General features: G+C 34.4%; 1 protein-coding gene and 1 long non-coding RNA gene across 3 annotated transcripts in view; both read right to left on the reverse strand.

The window, feature by feature from the left end:
* Positions 1 to 27,106, reverse strand: part of SK (small conductance calcium-activated potassium channel) — a 636,287-nt gene that overhangs the window by 557,240 nt on the left and 51,941 nt on the right. For both annotated transcript variants that reach the window (XM_074123003.1, XM_074123004.1), the window contains exon 2: positions 22,155 to 22,189. The gene's annotated coding sequence lies outside the window, so the exon portion shown is untranslated. The remainder of the gene's footprint in view (positions 1 to 22,154; positions 22,190 to 27,106) is intronic.
* Positions 1,149 to 4,307, reverse strand: LOC141450925 (uncharacterized). Its single transcript, XR_012456438.1, has 2 exons — positions 3,705 to 4,307; positions 1,149 to 1,677 (listed from the first exon to the last, which is right to left on the reverse strand). It is a non-coding gene; the product is annotated as an uncharacterized lncRNA (long non-coding RNA).

Here is a 27,106-nt window from a genome sequence, read left to right on the forward strand (position 1 = left end):
ATAAACATTGAACACAAATTAATTACATATAAAATGCATGTTTTATATGTATTCTAATATTTTTTTGTACCAAAATTAATTTTAGGGCGTAAGGGTGAATGTGAGAGTTGGTGTCTCTATAATTTGTTATTTTTAGTGAAAGGAGCTGTTTCGTTATCGAAATAATGTTATTCATTATTAAATTTGTTTCAAAATCCGGAGTCTGTAAAGTTCTTACGAAATTCATTAGCATTAAGAGAAAGCCTGCGAGTAAATACACAACATTACTTTTATTTGAATTTTTTAGGATTGGAAAAATAACTGCCATTTCAGTCTAATAAAATTTATTCTGCCGAGCTTTCGACCTAGGGACTAGATCATCTTCAGGGCTAGTTTAGAAAGTAATACTATATACATTTCAGGGTTGGTGTGTCTTCTGTCCATGAACAGACAAGACAGAAGACACACCAACCCTGAAATGTAATATTACTTTCTAAACTAGCCCTGAAGATGACCTAGTCCCTAGGTCGAGAGCTCGGCAAAATAAATTTTATTAGACTGAAATGGCAGTTATTTTTTCAATCCCATTGAAACTATGAATCAGTCACCAAAAAGAATGAACAACAATTGAATTTTTTAATTGAGTAAAACTTAAAGAGGTAATGTTAAGCATCCATCTGAAACTTAGGTTTAGTGGGCATCATCAGGGATTGTCCCGTTTTAAATTTATATTTCTCATCAACCTACTGAAGAATAATTTTAATCCCGGTTATTTGATAAAAATCGCAGAGTACCAAATAAAGTAAAGTAATCGCCTAATCTTTCAGATGGGCTTTACGACCGACTACAAATTAAGTTTCCTGGACAGAGATGTCTAACAAACATACTTTACTACAAAGTTCTCATAATAAACATTAAATAAAATGCAAGGCCTAAGACCGGGGAATCGAACCCAGTACCACAATACATATTAGCTTAAACAGGTCTAGCCTCTAACCGCTCGGCTATCGTGGCGCCAACAAAGTACCAAATATACACGGTGAACACTACAAGTGAAATATGATAAAATAAAATTTACAAACAATATTTTCATCCTTACAGACATCCGCACTCGCTGAAGGGAAATTCTCAATAACTAAATAACGTATGGTCAATAAAGATAAGATAGCTGAATTAACAGGAAGGCTTTATTGCACTGCGAACACATCTGTGAACTATGTTTTTACAGAATTCTTCCACACAATTAAAAATAAAAATAGTTCATGCTAGTGATGAAATATAGTGTATTATTCAACAAGGACAACATTTTTTCTCTTTTTTTTAAGAATACCATTAATTTTTTTCATGCAATTTGTTTTTGCCTTACAAAGTACACAGTTTACAATTAAAATTATTACTGGCTGGCTGTTAACTTTTGAAAAAAGGGTCCTGTGGTAGTTATGGTTTTAGACGTCAGTAGTCTGTTATCTCTTTCGCAGCTGGTGTTCTCTTGTTCAGCATCTGTAGTTTTTAAGTTCTCCAGAAAAATGTGCTTTATTCTGTCCATTAGATCTTTTGTTGTGCGTTAATTCCACCTTCCTGTGGATTTTTTCTTGCCGTATAGAAAAAAAAAAAACATGGCATTCGCTAGACGAATGTCAAAAGAAAAAAAGTTGAGAAAACTCTCAGTTTATTCGGTGACAATTTTGTTCTCTTTTCCTGAAAAAGATGCAATAGTATATAGATTTATACTGACACATTTAACAAAAAAAAGGGTAGGTAAGGATTTCAAGTATCATAAAAATTTTGTCATGAAATGGCTGAATTTCCTGTCAGCTGATATTAATAAAATTTAGTTCAACCATGAATTCTTTCTATTAACATCGCTTTTAATGCAGATTTTGTCGATCAACCCTTATAAAACTGTCTTACTGGACAATTCTAATTAATAATAATAATAATAAGTAAGGAACGGATTTTTATGTATTTAAAAATGCCAAATATTTAATTAAAATATGCATTTATTTTCGTCAATTATGTGGAAAATATGTGATTTTCTTAAAATATTTTCTGGAATATTTAAGTAAAATGGACATTTTTTTTATGAAAATGGAATTTTTTTTGGGGGGGGGGCAAGTTATAATTATTTATACAAGAAAAGAACATTTTTACAATTTATAATAATTTATTAGGAACAAAATAATTTGTTTTTACAAGTTATAAGGATTTATACAACAAAGAACATTTTTACTATTTATAAAAAGATGTGTTAAATTTTCAATTTTGAAAACTTCACTCTTCGAAATTGTTTGCAACCACATGAAATTTCAAATGTTGGAACGTAAAGTGACGACGATCTGGGCGTGAGATGGACTTGTAACGACTAAAAGATCGTTCAACATCTACAGATGTTATAGGTGCCTTGCTGAAAGAAGTTATCTCGTTGGTTGTAAAGGGTACACGATGTTCTGAGGTGACTTCTGTTCCACTGATAATATCAGAAATATGGCAGATGGTCTCCCACCCTTTGTTCTTGCTCAGTACTTCTGCCAGTTTTGATCTGATCAGATCTCCCTTACTCCCAGGTATTCCTTCCATCTTTTCGATGACTTTTTTAACGTTGGGCACGTTTTCTGTCAGTCGAACATTTTGGGACTCAAGTTGGGTATTGGCTTGTGCAAGAAATACGCAATTGTCAGAAATGAATGCAAGGTCGTTCCTTAAATTAGGTTTCTCGAACAAAGACTTGGCTGTATTTATCGCTACTGCTTCGTCTTCGAGATGTGAAAGGACATTCTTGATTTTATTGTAGTTTTCATAGTAATACTGAGCTGCTTCCAGCCAAGTACCCCATCTTGTCAATATTGGTTCTGGTGGAAGGCACAAGTCTGAATAGAGATCTTTTAGCATTTTAATGCGACTTGGTGCTTTTAAGAACACTTTTTTAACCGAGGAGATTAAGGAATCTACGTCACTGAACAAAGATCGGACAGTTTCTGCTACTCGATGCAAGGCATGAGCAACACACGTCACATGAATTATCTTAGGATAAAATACCTGAATAGATTGCCCAGCCTTGACCATGTTGGGGGCAGCATCAGAGAGAAACAAAATAACTTTTTCGTTCTTCAAAGAACTAACAAGTGCCCGTCACTGTTTAGCAGCATTCTGTGTAAATTACAATAACCATTGTACCCACTGTGATTCACAGCCCTACAGTCTGTGGTTCACAGTTCCTGTCAACCACCTCCCAATTATGAAAATATGCCCAAAATGAAAAATATGAAAAAATATGTACATATTTTGATTAAATATGTAGAAATATTTATTTATTTTAATCAAATATGTAGAAATATGCAATAACATCCAAATATGTGGAAATATGTGAAATAAAAGTAGACTCAAACGGCTTAAAAAGTGTCAGTATGAATACTTCTAGTTGAAAAACGTCTGTAAATTGCCTAGAAAAAAATATGTAAATACATACTAATCCGTTCCCTAATAATAAGTGTTTATTTGAAAAGAATATTGTATAAACCATACTAATAAAAAATACACTTTTCGACAATAGACATACGTCCGTCTGCCAAGTTAGTCTTTAATTTACAGAATATAAAATAAAAATAAAAATGAAAACGCAACTTAAATTAACTTATAACATAACTCAAAAATAAAATAAAACCTGGAGAAAATAATAATAATAAAATAATATTAATAATAATAACCTATTTACATTATATACATACATATTTATCCATTGTACTGGGCAACAAGAAAATCTCTGTATATGGATGCCGCCCTCACATACCAACAAAGTCTATTCCAATCCTTCCCGTTTAAGTATTCTATTAGTTCTTCTTTGGACAGTTGAATCTTCCCAAAATACCTCATTCTATACTCAGCAAGAATTGGGTACACAGCCAGAAAATGGAGAATATCTTCTTCAGCTTTCAAGTTGCACATGGTACAATCCCAATTGGCTTCAGTGGACCATGGTTTATAGTTCAGACCCAGAATATGACATCTCGTCCGAAATACTAACCTCATCGTAGATAGCTTCTGCTCATCTGAAATGTACGACACATAATCCACACATGAGAGCAGCTCTTTATAAAGACTGTAGCGTTCCGAACGGATGGATGCCAAATCTATCATTTCCTCACTATGACCACGATCCACATCAGTTCCACAATCCCACCCATTTTCACGGACAGTTCCTGGACATTAACGCGTACAATTTCTATATCAATTCTAATTATAAAGGTGGCAAGACGACAGTATTGATCATCCCCTGTCTCAATCCTAGAGGTACCTTAATTACATTTTTCTGGAATAATGTTTCACTTAAATACTATAGATCTATTTCCACACAATTGGTAGGAACTGTTAGAGAAAAACTGGAAAAAAAAAAAAAAAAAACGGCTCCGAGAAGTATTAGTTGACCAAATTTCACCGAAAACTTATTGTGAATTCAGTGGGTTTGAAACTATCAAGTCTTAGCAAGTTTTTGTTTTTTCTTTAAAATCCAAAATAATCACAATTACAATGCTTTTTCTTACATTTATAATTGGAGAAAGTAGAAATTTAAAGTATATTTCTTTTAAAGACCGAGAGTAAATTTAGTATTTGGCCCTGAGAGACTAGACTTGCGCTTGGAATAGTATCCATGAGCGTTGCAAAATATTTCACGCCTGTTCTGGTTTATGTCTGGCAAGCTTGACTAATTTCAACCAAACAAGTACTGTCTTAACATGTGCCAAAAATATCAAGTCGTCTCTATTGTTCCATTACTCTCTACAATTATATGTAAATATTAGTGTTATACTTTTTAAAAAAAAAAAAAAACTTAAATATTTTGTTTATTTTCTTTTTCTATTTCTGTAAATACAAAAAATCTTGTGTGAAAATGCATTCGCAACAACTTGTTCTTAAAATTGCAATTGTTGCAACTGCAATAGAAAGTTTTTTTTAAGGATGAATTTGTTATAAGAACAATAATTTTAAGTGAAGGTAAGAGGCTAATGTAGATCCTGAGTTTGCGTGGATTCAATGCAGAATCTTCTTTAACCAAATCTTGTCTAGGTAAAAACTCAACCTAATCGTTATATCATCATGTAATTCCCCAAAAAAACTGAAACATTATATTGTCCAGCAAAATTTTCTAAACTTTTGACTTTTGAAACAAATTAGAGAAAACTGGAATTACCAGCCATTTGATTTTTCTTTTAAAACAATTCTAAAATATTCAATATCAAAATGTAAAAATGCACATCAAAGCCAACTTATTCTTTTAAACTATCTCCATCGCTCCTCAGAATGCCTTAAAATTAATTCAGCTAGAAAAAAAATTATTCAAATATTAGTTCTAGATTTGTGTGAGTTTATAGATACTAAGTGAAATGAAAAGGGCAACCATTTTCGAGAAAAATCTTTTAAAAATAGAAGTAAAAACCCTAGTCAGTAATGTGGAAATTTTGAATTAGGAGTTTTAATCAAAATACACCTATCCCCCGATTTACACGGAAGATAGGTTCCAGAGAAAACCGTGTAAATCGAAAAGAGACTAAATGTGCATAATTCAGTTATTTATTTCAAAGTAAAATAAAACTAAATACATCTTAAAAAACATAAAAATAATAATAGTGTACCTATAATTCATTTTACGTGTAGAAACAAGAAATATATGTAAATTCAAAAATTGAACTAGAAATTTCATTATGTACTGCTATCACTTTCAAAGACTCTTCGTTTTTTCCTTGTTTTCTATGATGTCATATAAAGTTTTTAAGAATACCTTTCTGCTGCTAATTTATTCCACTAAATCACATGAATATGTATAAAGTTTGATCATAAGAGTCCTGATATAATGAGAGCGACGCGTTTTTTTTACAGTTCCTGCTTCTACAAGATCGCGTTGCTATCATTCCACTAGTGCACACTTTGTCGACTTGATGAGCGACGGACTGGGACTGGCTCTTATTGTACCGGGACCTTAGTACATACAAAATAGGAATACATTTTTCGTACCACTTTTTAGATTGGAATAAATGGAATACCTAGAATTATTACTACCAATGTAAACAAATCGAACGGAATTAAATGTGTGGAATTTTTTTTCAAATTTCATATTTTTTTTTTTTTAAATCTTTTATTGCAATTTACCACTGCAACAGTTGTTGCAACAAGCAAATACGGTGAAAGGGAAAAGAAATAACGGGAAATCATGATTGGAGAAGGCACCCAGTGGTGCCACTCCAGTAACGTGCTTAAGATAAGAGAAGATCACGAGGCCATCTTCTCTTCAATCTCCTTAGAGGATTACCTGGTAATGTGGAGGAAGATAGGTGATCTATGAGAGGGTTAGGATGAGCTGCTGTAGAGGAATGAAATTTGAAAAAACGAGTGTTAGCAAGATCTGTAATGAAAGGAATTTTGAGGTCATTATGGATAGTGAGGTTAGATACATAGAACGGAGCGTTAAGAAGTTTTCGAAGTATTTTTGACTGTAATGCCTGGAGGCGTAGTGAGTTGGAACGCTTAGTCGATCCCCATACTTCGATGCCGTATGACCAAATGGGTCGCAGTAACATTAGATATAAGAGTCTTTTGTTATGTAGGTTAAGTTTCGAACGTTTGTCAAGTAGTCTGGCGAGAAGTTTGTAGCGTTGGTTAGTTTCTTGTCTTTTCAGTCTAGTATGGGGATTCCATGTCAACCGTTTGTCTAGGTGCAGTCCAAGGTAACGTACTTTGTCCACAGCTGGTATAGGAGTTTGGTTCAAGATGACAGGAGGTAGGATTTTCCGTCTGAGAGTAAATACTATAAACTTAGACTTCGTAACGTTGGTTTTGATTCTCCATTTGAAAAGCCAGTCCTGTAAGTGGTTGATGTGTGTTTGTAGAGTTCGTGTAGCGATAAGAGGATCGGAATGTGGAGATAAGATAGCAGTATCGTCAGCAAAGGTGGAGAGGATAGTATTTGGATGTTGAGGTATGTCTGCTGTATACAAGGAGTAAAGAATAGGACCTAGGACACTGCCCTGAGGAACACCAGCTCGAGCTAGACGGATATCAGAGTCTGCTGCTCCACAGTTGACTCTGAAATATCGATCTTTTAGGTAAGATTTGAGGATGAGGTAGTAAGTATGAGGAAGAATCTCCCTCAGCTTAAACAGTAGTCCCTCGTGCCACACCCTGTAGAACGCCTGAGCGACGTCAAGGAAAACACTCGGGCAATACTGCTTTCGCTCGAGGGAGGTAGCAATAGTGTCTACAACGCGAAGCACCTGGTGAGAAGTTGAGTGATCTCTCCGAAATCCCAATTGATGATCCGGAATCATATTTTGTTCTGACACTAAAGGATAAAGTCTTTTAAGAAGTAGCTTTTCGAGGATTTTGGAAAGAAGTGGTAGTAAGCAGATTGGTCGGTAGGAAGTAATACTAGTGATGGGTTTCGTCGGTTTTGGTATCATTTTGATGATTGAGAATTTCCACAGAGTAGGAAAGTGCGTCGTTCTGAGGACAGAGTTGTAAAGCAGTGTGAGGAATAGTATGGCTTTTTTTGGAAGTTCGTTTAAGATGGTTGAGGTTATGAGATCGTAGCCAGGTGATTTTTTAGGTAGTCGGCGAATTTCGTTCATTACGTCTGCAGGTGTAAAAGGTTTTGGTGGTAGGCTGAGTTGGAGGGGGATGTCCAGTCTGTTGTTAACGTCTGCGGTATGTCGCTGGTCTAGTATGTCGATATGTGGCAAGAATATATTTGTAAGGTGGGTTGCAAAAAATTTCATATTTTAAAAACGGTGTAAAAGTGAAATCGTGTAAATCGAGTACCGTGTAAATCGGGGGATAGGTGTACAATATATTATACCAAATTTAAGCAAAACTTATAAAATATTAGATAGAAGTCGGTTGGTGGTGTTGAAATGATAGTTTAAAGGCAAGCTTACCCACTTTTGCTTCATGTCTTTGCATGTACGAATGCTTATCGAATTTTTTTCAAATAAAAGTCATAGATCAACATGTACGTAACTAGATTTTACTCAGCGGGACGGGACCTACGCCCCACGGCACTGCAGCCACCAAGAGGCTTATTGTGCCTTCTTGTACGTAACTAAGTTTTTATTAAGTTTTAAGAAAATTGTTGGAACCATTCTGCAGAAAAACTGAAATTGGTAAAAAATTTCTTGCAAAAGTGATAATTTCAATTACCTAAGTGATTTTGATCGCAAATTTACATGTTACATGTTGGGTTCTTGGATGGAACCCAATTAGAAGTATAAAGTTTTCAACTTTCTGAGATTTTGTGTTTTAAAAGTATTGGAGGATTTAAATGTTCAATCAATCACTTTATTTGCACAAAAGAATTACATCTTTGTGGCAAGGAGTTGAGGTCACTTTACTTGCAAGAAATGAAACAGAAATAAATAACTATAAGTTAAGAACACAAAAATATAAAAACGAGAAAAGAGTTCGGAATGAAAAAAAAGTGTAAGTATGGAGGAATTAAATAAGTAAATAAGTAAAATAAATATGGAGGAATTAAATATATAGAGCTAGAATCAAGCTTAAACAAAATCTCTCATATTAAATCACTTAGTCGAAAATAGATTCTGGGCTTTTCTGCAATCATTATAATTACATTACATACACAGATTTTTTATAATTTTTCTAGAATAATTCGTTTCGAAGAAGTTTTCAGAGAGGGTTTGGCGTTTGTGACTTCTCTATAAGTTTATAATCAAGTTTATTGTACGGTTACAAAATGTATAATGTTGATGAGAATTGACTCAAACTTTCGGAGTTCGAAAAAAGGATGTCCTAAACAAAAAAAAATGCTTAAATATTTTGTTCAAAGAAGAATAATGGATGATGTGCCCGTTTATAACAATAAATGTGTTTTAAAATGCAACGGAAGTTAGAAAAAAAACCAAAATGATGCAATGATATTGAGAGAAAGGTGGTAATGAGGAAGATTACTTTTGTTTCAATGCCAACTCCATCATGTCCGTACGTTCTCTGAAGCTAAGTGCCATTTCTATACTTTTTTCCCCATCTCCATTTTTGCTTGTCCTTTATTTTTGCTTAACTTTTTGTTATTCTTTTTTTTTTTTTTTTTTTTACAGTTCTACTCCATTTGCGCAATATTTCTTGCCTGACTATTTTTACTGCCGACTTATTATTAGAAAAGACAGGCACCGTCTGGCTAGTCCAGCCTCTCTTCTTCCAAAACTTGGATTTACATAGACTTTTACGAGCATACCGAAAGCTGTTCATGTTCATTTTTTTGTTATAGTTTATTTCTAGCTCTTTAGAAAAGCTCAGCTTCTACTGTAATCTACGAATAGATTTAGATTAAATATTCAGCCAGTGGTAATGACCTGGAATTCCATCAATCAAATAAATAGAACTACTTTTGAATTTTATGAACAATTTTTTTTTGTTTTCACTCTTAGAATTTCAAATCTAGATTTCTTAGCGGATAAAAAATGCAACATACCATTAGTCCAGGGTTAGCTTGAATGCAATCATCATTTCTATAAGCCTCATGATGATAAAGTTCCCATCATCTTTTGTTATGCTTATTGAAATTTGTTTTTCACTTTAGGCCTATTATCAAGAGTCAACATTGTTCTTTTCATCTGTTTTACTTTTATTTTGGCAGCCCCCGTACACACTTTGATCTCAAGAACCCAATTTCGGTTATGGTCTTCAGCTCTTATAACAATTTTTTTTTTTTATGGAGAGGGAAAATGCACAATGCATCGTCGTGGGGGAAATGCCCACGGTATGCGGGACCCTCACCCACTAAAAAAACCCACCTCCCCTAGAGGCAGAGAAACCCACCCTGGAACCACTTGCGCATTACTTCAGGGTGGTGCCTCACAATAGCTCATACGAGCTCCTACCGGCCTTTATATACCTCTCTGGAACGACTGGAGCAGACGGAAATCCAGCTCCTGCTTCTTTCTTATCAAGGCTGCCTTCACAAAGGTCGCCACCCGGTCCCAGCAGTCTCTGTGAGAGAGCATTATCCCTACTATGCTCTCGGGAGTGATTCTCCCGATCTCTTCCTCCAAGCTCTCCCTCTTCGGCACCCATCTATCACACAAAAAGAATGTGTGATGGGCGTCATCGAGGTCAGAGTCTCCGAAGACACATGACGGGTCTCCAACTTTCCCCATCCTACACAGGTACGAGGTGAAGCACCCGTGCCCTGTAAGAAACTGGGTGAGGTAGTAGTCGACCTCGCCATGCTCTCTTCCGGCCCACACAGAAGGGTTGCCAATGAGCCGTGCAGTCCAACTGCCTCGTATGTCCGTCTGCCACCACTCATGCCAGGACTGAATTGAGCGATCCCTGGCCACCACCTTCTAAGGACTTCCCTTAGATCGTAGGCCATCTTACGTTCTTGGGCCATCAAATCTATGGGGATCACTCCAACCACCACTAGTGCCGCAGGCTCCGAGACCCGTTCGATAGGAACAGGCGATCCTTAACGCTCCTCTTCCTTGAACCGAAGGCATCTGCTTCCGGTAATAATAATAATAAGAATAATAATAATAATATCCAGCAGCTGACCCCTAGATTTTCTCTTCCTAGGAGCTTCTTACAGCTCACTGTCCGGTGATGGACAGTGTTGTCTGTAACGAGAGAACACTGTCCGGAGGCCGGCAGTGCACTGGAAAAAGCTCCGGGCGCTAATGACCTCAGCTGTTGATGCGCCAAAAAAAACAAAAAAAAAAACAATCTTAATAATAATAATAATAATAAGAATAATAATGAAATGCCTTTATTGTAGAGAAAATATATACTAAAAACAAAAACAAGAAAAATAGGGTAAAAATTCAGTAAAGTTGTGCCTCCAGTTGAAAGATTTTTCTGAAATCCTTCTTGTCACAACCGTTTGTAATATCAAAGATGAATTTTGGTTTTTTTGTTTTGGCTTTTTTGTTTAATTACAAACATAAATACACAACAATTAAAAAAGAAAATAGAATATACTTTTAAAACATATATTTCTGGAGAAAAAATCATATGAAAAATCATTCAATTGCAATTGTTTTCTCTTCTACAAACAAGAGAAAGTAACAAATAAATAATAAACGGAATAAATAAATGATAGATCATGTTTTCAATGACAAATGCCGTGTTTTTCCTTATTCCAAACTACCCGATCTCTTCCACCTACTGCTTGCTAACGTCAAATTATCCTGCACCAATTTTCAAGCTTTCCTCCCCCTGCTTTTTCCCTTAAAACTAATTTGCTATCATTATTTCCAATGTATTTTCCTCCTTTTCATGGAGTGGTTTAATATTATAGTTTTATGACGTAAAGCTGAAGTCATTGATTATATCCCAAACTGATGGAGTATCTATGTGGAATATAACATACAGTTCATGTGTTCAGGGTACCATTAGGTTAGTTGCACGCTATATTCATTTTCTTTTTGCGTAATATTGCATCAACATTATTTTTCTTCTTCTAATTTTATCTATACATTTAATTGGACACTCACTTTCGGTAATTCCTCTTCTTTTTTTTTTGGATGACGTGTCTTTACAGAGTGATTACGTATTCAAAAATAGATTTTTTTTTACGAATATTTATTATCCACCTCTTACATTTTAAAGGTAATAATACTAGTTGGCCCATTCACATAATGAAGTGCAATTCACCTTCCAAAAATGTTCTTTTTCTTTTTTTCTTTCTAAATCTGCGAAGTACACGCTATTCTGCAATTTCCTCAAGTTAGTGTCATGATTTCCATCTAAAACTTTTTCCAATTTTTACTTTTACGTGTTAAACAAAATTGTACAAAAAAGAAAAAAGAAATGGCCGTTAATAGGGCTACAATTTCTCACAGTTCAGTCGATATTTGAATTAGCATCTTTAAAAAATAATTCTTATTTATCTTGTTACATAGGTATGTACTTGTCAGACTTTACAATTTATTTAAAATAATCATTTCATTTTATAAATTATAATTAATATCAACCCTTGTACAACAGTCCTACCGGACAGTTTTAATGTACATTATTCAACCAAGCTGCTTAATATGCAAGTTCTTAATTTACATTATTCATTTAAACTTAACTATAATGGTGTTCTTATTTAGTCTTTTTATGTAATGCTTACGATTCTTTAGAAATGATTTGTTGCAAATAAAGAAAATAAATACATAGAATAAAAAAGATTTTTCTCTCTGTTTAGAAATGTATTTCTATTTTATAAGGATTTACTTTCTTCTAGTTTCTTTCGCTGCCCAACTCTATGGAGGATGTTATTTTTTATAAAATTCAACAATTTTTATTAAAAAAAAAAAAATAAAGCAAAAAATAAAATAAAACAGAATGGTATCATAAATATTATTTTTTGTTTAATGGCACTACAGGTGGTCACTTTATTTTTTATTACAGAAATAAATATCAAGTGCTAGGCTAATCATGCTTGACTTTATGGGTTGCACTTTTTATCTTCGGTGTTAAATTATCTGGCATGAAAAGTCAATATTCTCGTCTCTTATCAATCTCGAAAAAGACGCTGTGTCAAACGATGCAAAGCTCATGGAAAAAAATCTTGTCTCTACGTGTATGCAATTTACCTGTAATTTATTGACATAGCCTACATTTTGATAAATTATTTTACCTAAAAGATTTAATATGACAAACAAGAGTTTGCTAATAAAACATTTATTATAGGTTATAAAAAAATAATATTATCTTATGCAACAAAAAGTAAATACTATCACTGCTTAATAAATTTATTTTTTAATCAGGTGCTGCACTAAGGATATGTTGACGGGGCCCTTGTTGTTGATTTTTTTATCCTTCTTTTTTTGGCATTGGCTTTCGCCATACAGCCAGCATCGTCTAGGTGCTTATCACTAGAATATCACTCACTCTCCATTCTTACTTATAAATACATTCGCTTCACACATTCATCCCTCTACTATATACAACTATTTACGAGGGTCGTTTGAAAAGTCCGCGCAAAAATAAAAACTACTTAATTTTTTGGGGTAAACCTTTTTTATTTTTCAACATAGTCTCCTTTTAGGCTTATACACTTCGTCCAACGCTGCTCTAGTTTGTTGATCCCTTCCGAATAATAGGATTTGTCCAAGTCTGAAAAATAGCCATTCGTTTCTGCAATCACCTCCTCGTTTGAATAAAATCTTTTTCCCGCCAGCCATTTCTTCATATTGGGGAACAAATAGTAGTCCGAGGGAGCCAAGTCTGGAGAATAGGGGGGATGTGAAACGAGTTGGAACCCTATTTCCATTAATTTTGCGACCACAACTGCTGAGGTGTGAGCTGGTGCGTTGTCGTGATGGAAAAGGACTTTTTTGTGGGCCAATCGTGGGCGTTTTTCTTGCAGCTCGGTTTTCAAACGGTCCAGTAACGATGAATAATATGCACCTGTAATAGTTTTACCCTTTTCCAGATAGTCTATGAGGATTATTCCTTGCGAATCCCAAAAGACAGTCACCATAATCTTTCCGGCCGAAGGAACGGTCTTCGCCTTTTTTGGCGCAGATTCCCCCTTGGTAACCCATTGTTTAGATTGTTCTTTGGTCTCAGGAGTGTAATGATGTATCCATGTTTCATCCAAAGTGACGAAACGACGCTTAAAGTCCTGCGGATTCTTCTGGAACAGCTGCAAACCGTCCTTGCAACACTTCACACGATTTCGTTTTTGGTCAAGCGTGAGCAATCGCGGCACCCATCTTGCGGATAGCTTTGTCATGTCCAAATGTTGATGCAAAATATTATGTACCCGTTCATTCGAGATGCCCACAGCACTAGCAATCTCACGCACCTTCACTCTTCTGTCATCCATCACCATATCATGGATTTTATCAATGATTTCTGGAGTAGTAACCTCATCAGGGCGTCCAGAACGTTCAGCGTCACTTGTGCCCATATGGCCACTCCGAAAATTTTGAAACCACTTATAAACTGTTCTAATCGAAGGTGCAGAGTCACCATAATGTTTATCAAGCTTCTCTTTAGTCTCCTGAGGCGTTTTGCCTTTCATAAAGTAGTGTTTAATCAACACACGAAATTCTTTTTCGTCCATTTTTGAAAATCACTCGACTTCCTCGATTCAAACGAATGCCAAACACAAAGAAATAGACCGATCTGGCTGAAACTTGGTATGTGTTCTTCCAAGAGATGCTACTAACTAAACATAACCTCGATACGCGCCAGTAGTGCTATCTCTCTGACTTTGCACGGACTTTTCAAACGACCTCGTACATACAAACTTACAACTAATGGATGGCCACAGCTCTATATTCCTACATGTACTCTATATTCCTGCCATCCTTATAGCTTAACCGAAATTAAAATCACGTACTCCTTCTGTAATCATTTTCTTGCATTCATTCTACAACTTTTAAATACATTCATAGTTCATTGCTAGCTCTGCTATAGACTTAAGCACATATATGTTGGTGGAGAATATTATGTCTTCTTAGCGAAATGGTGCATCTAAATACCTGTATATGTCGTCAAACATTCGTTTCCTTTCTACCACATAACGTCGGACATATCATTGTTATATGTTTAAAATCTTCCTCCTCATTGCAATCTACGCAAAGAGGAAAGGACCTTTTGTTGATCCTGTGAAGATATGATACGCACACAGCGTGTTTCGCTCTCAGCCTGCTTATTATCGTAACAACCCATTTATTAGTGACAGTTTCCCTTAAACCATGGTTGTCTAGGTAACTGATCAGCCATAGTTTTATAGAATCTTCCTTTATTACCATTACTGTAATCTGTCTGCCATTTTTGTAGTGCTGCTTTTGCAATTATAAACTTGATATCGGTGTGTGATAATTTATCCTTCTAATTATTTCTTATTCTGTTTTTGGTTTTAATTTAGTTTCACTTATTTGTGGCTACTCATAATTAATTAATTTAGGATGTTTAACTGTAAGTTTCTTTACTGACATATTTCTTTTGTTATTTGATTTTCTTTGTTTCTAATTTTAGGGTTGCTTGTGTTGTGAAACGTACGGTTGAGTGAAGTGGCGTGAAGAATGATAAAGCTATATTTTGTTGTTTCATGTGAAACAATCTCTTATACTGCATTTATTTTTTCCAAAAAAGTTTTTGTATTTCTGTTTAGAGGATAGAGGATATTAGTGGATATTGGTGCAGCTAATTTTGATTTATTAAATTGATCTGTTTATGAATATATAGGCTTCGTGACCGTAAATTATTAAACTAAGGATTCAAGATTGGCGAGGAATCGGTCTAATAAAAAACAACTCGTCTTTTTGCCAACGTTTCGACAAATATATTGTTTCTGTATTGATAATGAGTTTCTGTAACTCAAACAACCCGCATAGCCAAGCCCTGAAGAAGACAATATATTTGTCGAAACGTTGGCATAAAGACGAGTTGTTTTTTATTTGACCGTTTCCTCGCCAATTTTGAAACCTTAGATTGATCTGTTTATTTTGCAATATCTTAGCTTGCAGTTTAACTGTTGTGTTATTCTATCGTTAGATTATGTAATGATAATTTCTAAATTCTGATTGTCTTCTAAGAGCTTTTTTTTAATTTAATGTAAAGAGTCCTACTTCTAAATACAACAGAGTTTGAAATATATAAAGCAATGGTCGACCAAAAAACTCACTTGCACACTCCAATAAGTCTATAGATTATAGAATATCTGAGCAGGCACTTGAGGCCGGCAAACCTATAGGCTTATTCTAGATCGTCGTTCGCCCACAATTCACTTGAGTAGTTTTATTCATTCTGTGATTCTTCCATTCGAAACTTAACAAACTATTGTAAATTCTATATCCAACCTGGAATACCTAAGGAGGTCCTCTTGGTTCAACTTAGAAGATTGGATCCGCCTTATAGCGGACTCTCATTTGCATATTTATTTCTCATAAATGGCTACTAACGATTGTGTTTGCTTTATCTTCTCTTTAAAGATTTAAAGATTAAGCCGGTAGCAATTTAACAAAACTTAATAGTAACATTTAAGTTACTAAGTCATTACAAAAATTGGAATTTTTATTCGTCCCAAGTAGTTTAGACCTTTCATTAAAAGAAAGAAACGAATTGGTATTTGCAGGCAATTAATAAATATTTCATTTGCTATGGTGTAACGCGTTGACAAGACATGACCTTTGAACTATATACTAATTAATTACAGCAATGTAAAGGAGAGTATTAGAACGTTCTACCCACTATCTATCTGTACAGGTCAAAGTTTATTACAATAAAATACAGCTAAAATGAATTTTTTATGGGTTAGAATATAGAACATAACAGCCAGAAAAATGGGTTTGGTTGAAGCGGCACACATTTCGGAGCCTTAAGGTTCAACAATAGCATCACCAACGTTAACGCTTGGAGTAGAAACTCACGAACAGGCCCCCAAAGGTAGAACAACGTCATGTCGCCTGAGACACGCTCAACATTTTCTGTGAGTTCATCGCGTCCAGTGTGGGGAAACCCTCTTATACCGTAACTCCACAAAGACATTTATGGCGCGTCAACATCTGAAGTCACTGGCGCGCATGGTGCTTCTTTTAGTCACTCTGGACATTTCCTCGTTACAGATAACCCTGCCAATCAGTGAGTTGTAAGAAGCTCCTAGGAAGTGAAAAGTTAAAGAGCTGGATTCGAACCGGGAATCCAGTTAAGCTAAGCACTGAGCTTAATCCCTTCCCTTTACTAATTATTACGAAAATTAATCCTCTTTTCTGGTTCATAATCCAAATTTTTAAAGCTTCTTAACTTCTTTTTAAAAAGTTCAATTTTAATAATTATCAGTGTTGTTAAATGTTATTAATTTTTGTAGTTATTTGATTAGCCTTCTATATAAACGTTTTTGCCAATGTTATTGACAACGGATTCTGTTAACAGTAATTAATTATAAATTTATTGCTGCTAAGCGCGTTAAAAGAAATGGTAATTTAATATCCAATTATGAATAAGAAACTAACCTAACACTATGCACAATTCTTTGAACCCGGCTATTTCTCAATTTTAAAATAGACAAAATAAAAACCGGAAAGCGTATTAATTTTGAAATGTGGAATCATCAGTGTATGGCATGAAGCCAACTGCATGAGTGAAGTTCAGCTAAATTAAAATAGGCAAAGGTTAATGTTTACCACTTCAAGTTATCCACTGAAGTGCTAAAAATATGTGTTCCACTTTTATCTGCACATGATTTTTATCATATACAGATTTATGTATTTCAAACTTTAAAAATCAATTACTTTCAGTGCTAAATGTTATCCCAAAAAATTGTTTAACTAAGGTAACTTAACAAATTGTAGCATTTATAAATATAACTCATTGGCCTTATCCTTGATATATAAGATACAAATTGACGCGGAAACAATTTATATAATGCGCTACTGAAACCGATTTGGACATTAAGAAGTGTGGGATTTAAGCAAGAGTTCCAACATCTACCGACTCCAAATATGCTCCATACTACGTCTCTAACATTGTTAATTTAACTATTGTTATTGTAAATGGTATTCCATTTACTCCGATACATGAACCGTTCACTGCACAACTCTATTAACTCCATAAAAAGAGAAAGTGGAGAAATAACTGAAATAACTGGCTCGGCACAATAAAGTTCGGTTGGAGTGTGTGCCCGGGTCATGTAGGGAGATCAAGAGGAATGAAACAGCCAACCAACTGGCCAGGATTAGAGCTAACACTGCATTCATTGGCCCGGAACCTGTCCTAGAAATCACTAAGGGTGCAGCTCTCAGAGACTGGAGACAAACACAGCAAGAACTATGCTTTGGCTGTGTTAACGAAGAGCCAAAGTGACTCTGTGCTTGGGCAGAAATCAGATGACTCAGGCCTATTTACGGGGCATCGTAGATTCTGTCCAAGGGGCGCTTATTAGCTTGGTACCGTTGCGCAGATTGTGTCAGGAAGAGGAGAAAACGATCTCTCACTTGTTGTTCGATTGCGTTGCTTTGAGACCAAAGGAGATAGTAGCGCAAAAAAGAACTAGTAGAGAAAGCCCTCAACCTTCTTAGTAGGGGAGGTTTCGTCTACTATATCCAAAGTGGAGGGCACAATAAGCCTCTTTTAACTGTGGTGCCGTGGGGCATGGGTCTCGACGCGCTAAGTTAATCTTATTGGTACATTATTTGGGAAATTTATTATAAATATAAAAAGCTATGACTGAACCAAATTGACACTTAAATTTAAGCTATTTCAAACAGTGGTGTTAATCGATTTGTGCAGTGAAAGCTCATATTCAATTTATTCAATTCAAGCAAAAACGTTTCACTCTCGGTTTTCCGCAATTTCCCAAATAATGTTTAGAAATACTCGATATTTTCTTGATTCAATATTAGATTAAGTCACTTCAGTCAAGTTGCACCTCCTGAGGACGGATTTTGGCAGAAACATGATGACCTAGAGTGATCAAATTTATCAAGAAGGAACGATGGCCAAGTTTTTTAAGCTTTCTACAATGATTTGTTTTATAGCAATTTAGATTTGATACCAAGGCTACTTGATGCTAATCCAAACATTTCGTACCGTTACAAAACTAAATTTTGAAAATAAGCAAGATCTCAACATTTTCTCTTTCTCGGAATAAAAAAGCGTGAAAAGTGGATAGAAACAACCTCAAGAATCTTTCTCAAATAAATGAGAAAACAAAACGGCATGAAAACGTTGTAAATAATAAAAACATAAATTTACTGTTTATACATTTCTCGGTTAGTTAAAGAGTGAGTTTAAGTAAAAGTAAAGAAAACAGCTCGAGCCGGATTGTTTGAAGGCATTAAGGGCAAGAATCAAGAGGGCTTACATAACAAGCAATCGTTTAGTGTGGAAAACAGCGTCAGATTGCCTAATTGTCAGATTGCCTAATTGTCAGATTGCCTAATTGTCAGATTGCCTAATTGTCAGATTGCCTAATTGTCAGATTGCCTAATTGTCAGATTGCCTAATTGTCAGATTGCCTAATTGTCAGATTGCCTAATTGTCAGATTGCCTAATTGTCAGATTGCCTAATTGTCAGATTGCCTAATTGTCAGATTGCCTAATTGTCAGATTGCCTAATTGTCAGATTGCCTAATTGTCAGATTGCCTAATTGTCAGATTTCCCAATTAGTTTTCTTTTTCTTCTTTTGTTATGTTAATTTTTTTGTTTTTGTTATTATTTTTTAGTCCTTTGGTTTAACCTAGGTTTTGCAGTTAAAGAATATCAGGTCTCAGACTCCTTTTGTACAAATACCTTTGTACTAAGGAAAGAATCAAATTCATTAAATATCATATTACTGCTGCAAAGAGGATAATTTTTCAGCCTTTGTTTGGCAAAATTTCGTCAAATAATTTTGTATTTTATTCTATTTTACTTTTTATTTTTAAATTTACAAATAAAAATTATTTAATGGCTTGATGTAGGCTATATAGGTGAAAGGTTGATCGAGTGACGAGCGACATGAGTTTCTGAAAAGGTTACAGGATTTCTGAATTTACCTGGAAGACAGTTTGACTTGTGATTGATGGTTTCGTGTAAGCCTTTAGTCTAAGAATAGTCCAAAGCATCGCACAAAATCAGCTAGAGGAATGGGATTGGCGATTAAAATGCAGCTATATGGGTTACTGGATTGTGAATTAATAAAAGATAGGCACAGAATATAACATGCATCCTCAGAAAACTCAATAAATACCTATAGAGCCAATGAGTTATAAAATATATATTTACCAAGGACCAACTAGGCTAGGATACGTTTTAGAGAAATAGAATTGATAATATAAGAATGGATGGTGCAAAGATGGACGAACATGTCTTTTGAGGAAACTGGGACTAGAGTCTTTGAGCTGAAAACCAGGTATTCAGAACCCGTGGGGAAGTTTTATAGCACCTATCAGGATGTTAACGCTATAGGAAGATACAGCGTACAGTTTAATCTCATCAGAATCTATCCAGATTAGGAGAATATTATACCTCTCCGATAACCAGACTGCCATCAAAGCTCTGATTTCATGAATTATCTGCTCGAACGGGATCTACGAGGTTTGGGATTCAACTAAGCATTCCAACTCCTACCTCATACAATCCTTTCAATCAATTGCACTCAGAAAAGTTATCAGCGCCCCGTTCTACGTATTTTTTTTTTTTTTTTTTTTTTTGCAGGCGCATCGACGTCTACGGTCATTAGCGCCCTGTTCTACGTATTAAACTTTAACCCGTCTTACTGAACCTCAAAATTCATTTTGTACAATTTATTAAAAACCTGTATAGAAAATTCCATAACAACACGTCCAACTATATTTACAGACTCTTCTCGTTCACAATCCCAAACAATCCTCCTAGGAGAGCTGAAACGCCGTTGGCCATATTCCTTAAAATGACAACTTCACCCAGTGGTCTGAAGTTTTAGTCTAGCTCCTCCACTGGGAGGCATCTCTTTCACGTTTTCAAGACATAAATACGTCACGAATCGACTGCAGATTCACTTAAAATACTTTTTGCATCCGTACTTGTGTATGTCTAATTAAAAATAAAATATATTATAGACTTAAAATTTTACAAACTGCTAACATGTTCTACAAAATGAGATAAATAGAATTTCCAGCATTAATTGTATTATTTGCTGCAGCGCGCCTACATAAAGTGGAATTAACATTTGAAATATTTAACGCTATCGTTTAGAATTAAAACCAATATGGCTCCCTAGAGAGATTAGAAACAGAGAAAATTGTGTGTGGCTATGCAAAATGTCGCTCGTAAATCATAAAAGTTCCTCTAATTCCCTTGCCATATATTGTTCGTTTTAACTACATCTATACACTAACAAAGAAAAATATCTAAAATATACTTTAACAAGGTTTATTTATATTATTTTATGTAAATGTGAGTGATGGTGTAAACAAAGGAAAAAATTGGCAGTAAAATCGAATATATTTTTCAGAAAACATGTTATTTTTCCTGATATCTGAAACCAAATAAAATTGTAATATAACAGCTAGTACATACCATTCTGCCTTTCGAACTTAGTAAATGCTTTTGACATCTTTCTGTTTACAACTATTTAGTTAAATTTGATTATTCATACAAGAATTACCGGATGGACCGGTAACTGACAGCTTAAGAAAAAATTCGAGTTTCGTTTAGAATATTTTCCGTTATTTTGGCTCCAGGTGTAGGTTATACAATTGTACCACTCCATTATATTTATATATTTGTTTATTTATTTTGCAACTGTAATAGATACAACAAGTAAAAGAGATGAGGGTAAGGAAATGGCGCAAATACACGTGCACGTATATTATGCACTTACATAAACGTGCGCGCACATGCATGTGCGCCAAGAGGCGTGAGTGGAGTGAACGACAAGCATCCAGTGATGGAAGTTATTAGGATGTATTTTTTATAATTAATATTAAAATAGCAGTAAATTCGATCTTTATGTTAACCAAAAATGATTTTTTAAAGAATTTCAATGACCCTGTGATTGACATCAAATTATATATCAAACCCTGTGTTTGACATGGGGTGGGACAATTGATTGACTAACAAGTATATTCATGAAACGACATTAGGTATGTATTCAAAATACCTAAATCACTTTACAATAAAAATCAGACATTCATAATTTAAATTGGCATACCTAAATAAAGTAATATTTTTCAACGATACTCTTTTTCGTGCAATTTTTGACTATCAACTCTTATACAACTGTCCTAGCGGAGAGTTTTAATTACGTCCAAACCTTCTAGGACATCTTTAATTCCTTCTTCATTCAAGTATCGAGAGACGTCATTTATACCAAGCGTTAAAACATAGTATTGGCTACTTTGGCTCCAGAAACAGTGAGGTTTTCGGTTATCCTTGTTGCAATAATAGGATGATGGTTCCGGAATCCTTTGTACCAAGATTTACCTGGTAGATTATTATTGAAAGGATTCGGTTAATCTAGTTTTTTAATAAGTTGCCGCACACTCATCAGCTGTTGGCTTTTAGTGATGGAGGAACCCAATAGAACCGTAGGGAGTTTGGGGTAGACCACGCTCAATTAGACGCCCTCATACCTCTACGTTCCACCATTAAGACTTTCTAGACCAATTATTTTTATCAAAAAAGTACTCTAGAATTTTGTTCACTATTTTTTTTCCTCCATAGAGGTATATCCATATAAAAACTAGACAGAATTATATTTTTTTTTGCTTACCTCTTAAAAACAACCAGTTTAGTGTCGTACATCGGCTGAAACAGAAAATGAATGTTCTAATTAAATGCAACAAGAAATTAACTGCAGTAAAAATTAGATAATAATTAAATCTAACCACGTGGAATTATTCTTAGTTTAGTTATTATTAATTATGTAAAAGAGGGCGCATTGCTTTGGTTAATTTTAAGTAACGAAGGAATTTCAGAGTGTGATTGAAAAGAAGACATGCTGAGGATTTTGAAGTGACATGCTAAGTTGTAAGTTAACTCCTGTTCTTAAGCCATTCTAACAGCAGTCGATTCGCCATCGTAGATACATGATCCAGCTCTCGATGTTTACTTTAGCAATGAAAAAGTCTTATGAAACAAGAATTCATTCTTTCCTCTCGCGGCAAACCCACTGGTGAAAATATAACGTCATATCTCTTCCAATCAGAATGTTTAGCGTGTGCCATAGTCAACGCGATAGTTGGCACTTTAACTTCAATTGTGTCACTCTTATACAGAACTGTATAAATATAACGTTGGTATCATCGCTACTCATGTATCGAAAATTGATCCACGGCTAGCTCACTAAGGCTGGAAACATAGTGGCGCGGCGGGCAAAGCGGCGATGATAGCTGCTTCAGATCAAAGAGAGCGACGAGCAGCGAGCAAAGATTCGCATGCACATAGTGACGAGCTTAGTCGCGTTCTCCTTTGGCAAAACAAGATGGAGGAACTATTTTTATATGAAAATTCTTCGTTGAAACTTTGGTATTAGCAGCAGCTTAGTAGTAGGAGCTGCAGTGTACATGACATAAATAAGTCTAGAAATGAACTTGGTGAATTTCATCACTTGTACCAACAACTTCGGGAGCATCATGGCAAGTTTCATGCGTATTTTCGAATGTCTTTATCAACATTTGATTACATACTAGCCCATTAATCAAAATCAAATTTTATTGTTTTTGAGTAATACAACTCATAACAAGAGTTAGGCACAATATAGAAAAATTAACTACATAAGTAGGTTATTAACTAAATACAAATCTGTGTAACCCCATTAATCCTAGCCGTTACTTTAAGATAAGAAAATCAAAATAAATAAGAATAAAATAGAAATATATGCAGATAAAAAGAAATTAGTCAATTAAAAAAACAATAATTTTATTAAATCACTACACCATGATTTGTCGTAAATTAATGTTGTTCATCTGAAAAACTGGAGTAGTACGACGCTACAGAAGAAGGATTGGAGAATTCGTCCTGATCAGAAGTAGTAGGACGTGAAAATGTAATTTAATTTTGCCTAGTATTTAGATGAAAGTTAGCATTAAGGGATTGAGAACCAAATTAAATGTAGCAAAAATTACCTGAATTCTCCATTAACTACTAATTGTTAATTAATTTAAAGTATTAATTATTAATTGTTAAAAACTATTGCAGCTTCGCAAATACTATGGCCCCACAGAGGTTTCTTTAAACAAACTAAACCAATAAATGTATCAATATCCATAACCTTTGAAAAATAACCACAAATTGAGCACGATAAGAGCGAAGAAATCAAACATATCATAACGCTTCGCTCTACTCTCTATAGATAGCGTTGCTCTATCTTCGCTTTGCTCGCCACTATGCGCGGTCCCATATGTTTACTTGCGTTTGATTTCGCCGCTTTGCTCTTCGCTATCATCGCCGCTTTGCTCGCCGCTCCACTATGTTTTCAGCCTAAGACTATAACTTTGCCCAAACCCGCTAAATAAAATTTCTAAAATATTATCTCCTATATAAGCTTAAATCTACTTCATTTAGAAGGCTAATCCGATGATGGCCCCGTCGTTATCAATTGGCTTAACGTTAACCCTTCCACGCTGACAGATATTTAGCCCTAATGGCTGCTACCAGTGGTTGGAAGCATTTTGATACAATGCATTCATGTATTTGAAAGTAGATGCGATTAATGTGTGTCTAAATTCAGTTATTACTACTGCCTTTTTAAAAGTATTTTGCTCAAAATTCCAACTCACAATTTTTATTGAAACTTCAAAAGTCTGATTGATGATTATATTTGTTATCACATCAGAATTAGTCTACCAACCTCTCTTTCACAGAAAAACGTTTAATCGAAAGCCCGGTAACAATGTTAAAGTTCAAATAATCTATTTCGCTTTAATGGGGAGTAAAGAAAAAATGATTGAATATTAAAAGAAGATTATTTAGAGGAGAAGCGGTGGGCAGTTTTTGTCAAAAGGTTGTACAGTTTCAATCATCGCTGGTAAAAATGAAAATCCAAGAAAATAAAACCAAAATCATGGCAGATATCGCAGTGAATCGCTTTAAATCATTCTTTGTTTCAGAGTGTTGAGAATAATTTTCTTCCCTGAATAGATAAGAAAGTTTATAGGTCAAATACCTATAAGTATTAAGGCATTCGTTTAAGGCCCAAAATTTGGGTTTGTGTTTAAAAATAATGGAAAGCTCAAAAGTGGTTAGGACGCTTCGAGACGTTGGAAGATAAAAAAAAAATCCCTACAAAGTTGTTTACCAAGCGTACATGCGATCACAAAAAGATGAAGAGGAAGACCGAGGATACGCTGTAAGGAGAGATCTAAGCGCGATGAAGGTCAGAATGCAGATCAGCCCAAGGCAGAGCTGATTGGGCCCTTGAGGATAGATCGAAAAAGATTGTAGCGTATGTAACCTTTATTTAGTGATTTAAAGATTAGGTTAGTTGTAGATTCTGTCCAGATTAGATAAAACATTCAAGCAAGTTTTTTAGTAAATGGCCAATTATTATAAAATAATAAACAAGTTTAATTTTATTCACCCATTAAATGATGAAGCTTTATAAGTTCTAAATAGAAAGCAATTAGAGCTGTTCTGTAATGAAATTCATTACACATATAATCCATCAGTGATTATCATATCTTAATTATTCAATTATTAAGGGACAGTTTTTGTTATAAATATGCATATTCAATCTTCTTTATGCTCTGTCATCTATCGTTACAATTAATGTTTTAAATAAGGTCTATTAAACTAACATAATTTAAAATTAATTTATATAGAATAGAATAGAATAGAAAAGAAATTTATTATTCTGGGACAATTGTCCCCTAAGAATAAATACAGGTACAAATAGAGGCCTTAATAGTTTGGCCTGTGATTATACAGAAATTAAATAAATAAATAAATATTTACAAAAGTGAAAATGAAAGTAAAAATAAAATAATAAAACAGCAGAAATTAAGGAAATGAATTAAAACAATTAGAATTTCGGAGGAAGCTGAATAGAAAGGAGATAACTGAATAGACGGGATTTAAAGATGGATAGGGTAGGAGCATGGCGGACAGATGAAGGCAAGGAGTTCCATAGAGAGGTAGCACGTATGAGGAAGGACTTGTCAAAGGATGAGGTACGGTGAGAGGGAATATAAAGATCAGATGAGCGAGATCTAGTGTTACGGGAATGGATGGAGGATTTAAACTTAAGGAGTTGAAAAATATAGGAAGGCCTTTGAGACTGGATGACTTGAAAAAGGAAAGAAGCCAAAAAATATTGGCGGCGATAGACAGGAAAAAGCCACTTCAACTCATCGTAGCAGTGCGAAATGCGAGAGTCTCTGGAAATGCTGAAAATAAATCTTATGAAGCAGTTCATGAGGCGCTTAAGCTTAGCTTCAATATCACCAGATAGACCGCCATACACTAAACAACCATAGTCGAAATAATCAATATAATCAATATATAATCAATAATCTCTAAAACTGATTAAAACATAGTGTATTTAGAATTGAAGAATAACATAATTAGCTGACATAAGTAAATAAAATGGTGGATTTATATAGAACGACATGCCTTATTTTCTTTTACTCACTTTTCGATAAAATAACAATATTACTAACTTATTAATGCTGTGTTTGTTATCACTTTTTAATTATTTCCGCACTTTAGTAAAACAGACATCGCAATTTAAAATTAGATCTAACTTACAAATCCTTCTGGTATTAAAATCCCTTTAAACCAAGAAAGAAAGAATTGCAATTGTGTAAATTCCAAAATTGATATTCATTGGGAAAAATGAGTTGTTTTTTCATATCTTCATTATTTTATGATCTTCGGCTTTAGTGTTTCATTTCTTCATCAGAGCACCCAAACAATCAGGGTAAGATCAGTGTAACAGTGTAACTTGTATCCGTAATGCCCTCATTTACTTTGCTTTGTTCGTTAGGCTGTTTTCAGCTATAAATTTAATGATGGGTATATTTCTGAAGCCAGAATATTACAAAAAAGAAAACCTAGCGTGAATTGAAAAAGTTGTTCCACGTGTGGTTACATCACTTGAAATTGAAGAACACAAATTAATACCAAAGAGAAAAGCTTTATTTTCATTTAAGGAAATTATTTCTTCTATTAAATCCTTTTTCTTTATCTTTAAGTTAATAAAATAATAATGAAAAAGGAAAATACATTTATGAAAGTGAAAGTTAAGATATTGCCGAAGATTTTTACACTCGAGGGAAATCACAGACCCAGATCCGTCTGGAAGTATGGCTATCTCTCTCGTCTATTCTTCGTGTCCACACAAGTGGAACTTTATCTACGATATTGATTTCGAACCGCTATAATATTAAGTTGATAGAAATAATATTCAATTTCCGTCTGAATATATATTAATTTTATTCAGTTTAATTGACACACTAATTAAAAATTGACTGAACCATGAAAAAAGGTAAGAAATATTTATAGAATCAGTTGAGAATTGGAACACTAAATTCGTTCTTAACGCTGGATACTAGAATCATCTGATCTTTATAAAATTATTTCACTTAACTAATTTTCTAAATATTTCCACTCCTCCATATTTCAATCAAGAACCCTCCGTCGTATTGGTAATGCTCCTTATTTTGTTTCTAATACTACCTTTTACCGAGTTATCATTGTTTCTTTTGCTTCTGAAACTGCAAGACC

The sequence above is a fragment of the Rhodnius prolixus genome, unplaced genomic scaffold (genome assembly GCF_049639745.1).
Source record: "Rhodnius prolixus isolate KJV_2025 unplaced genomic scaffold, Rpr scaffold_8, whole genome shotgun sequence".
In the NCBI taxonomy this organism is placed as follows: Eukaryota; Metazoa; Arthropoda; class Insecta; order Hemiptera; family Reduviidae; genus Rhodnius; species Rhodnius prolixus.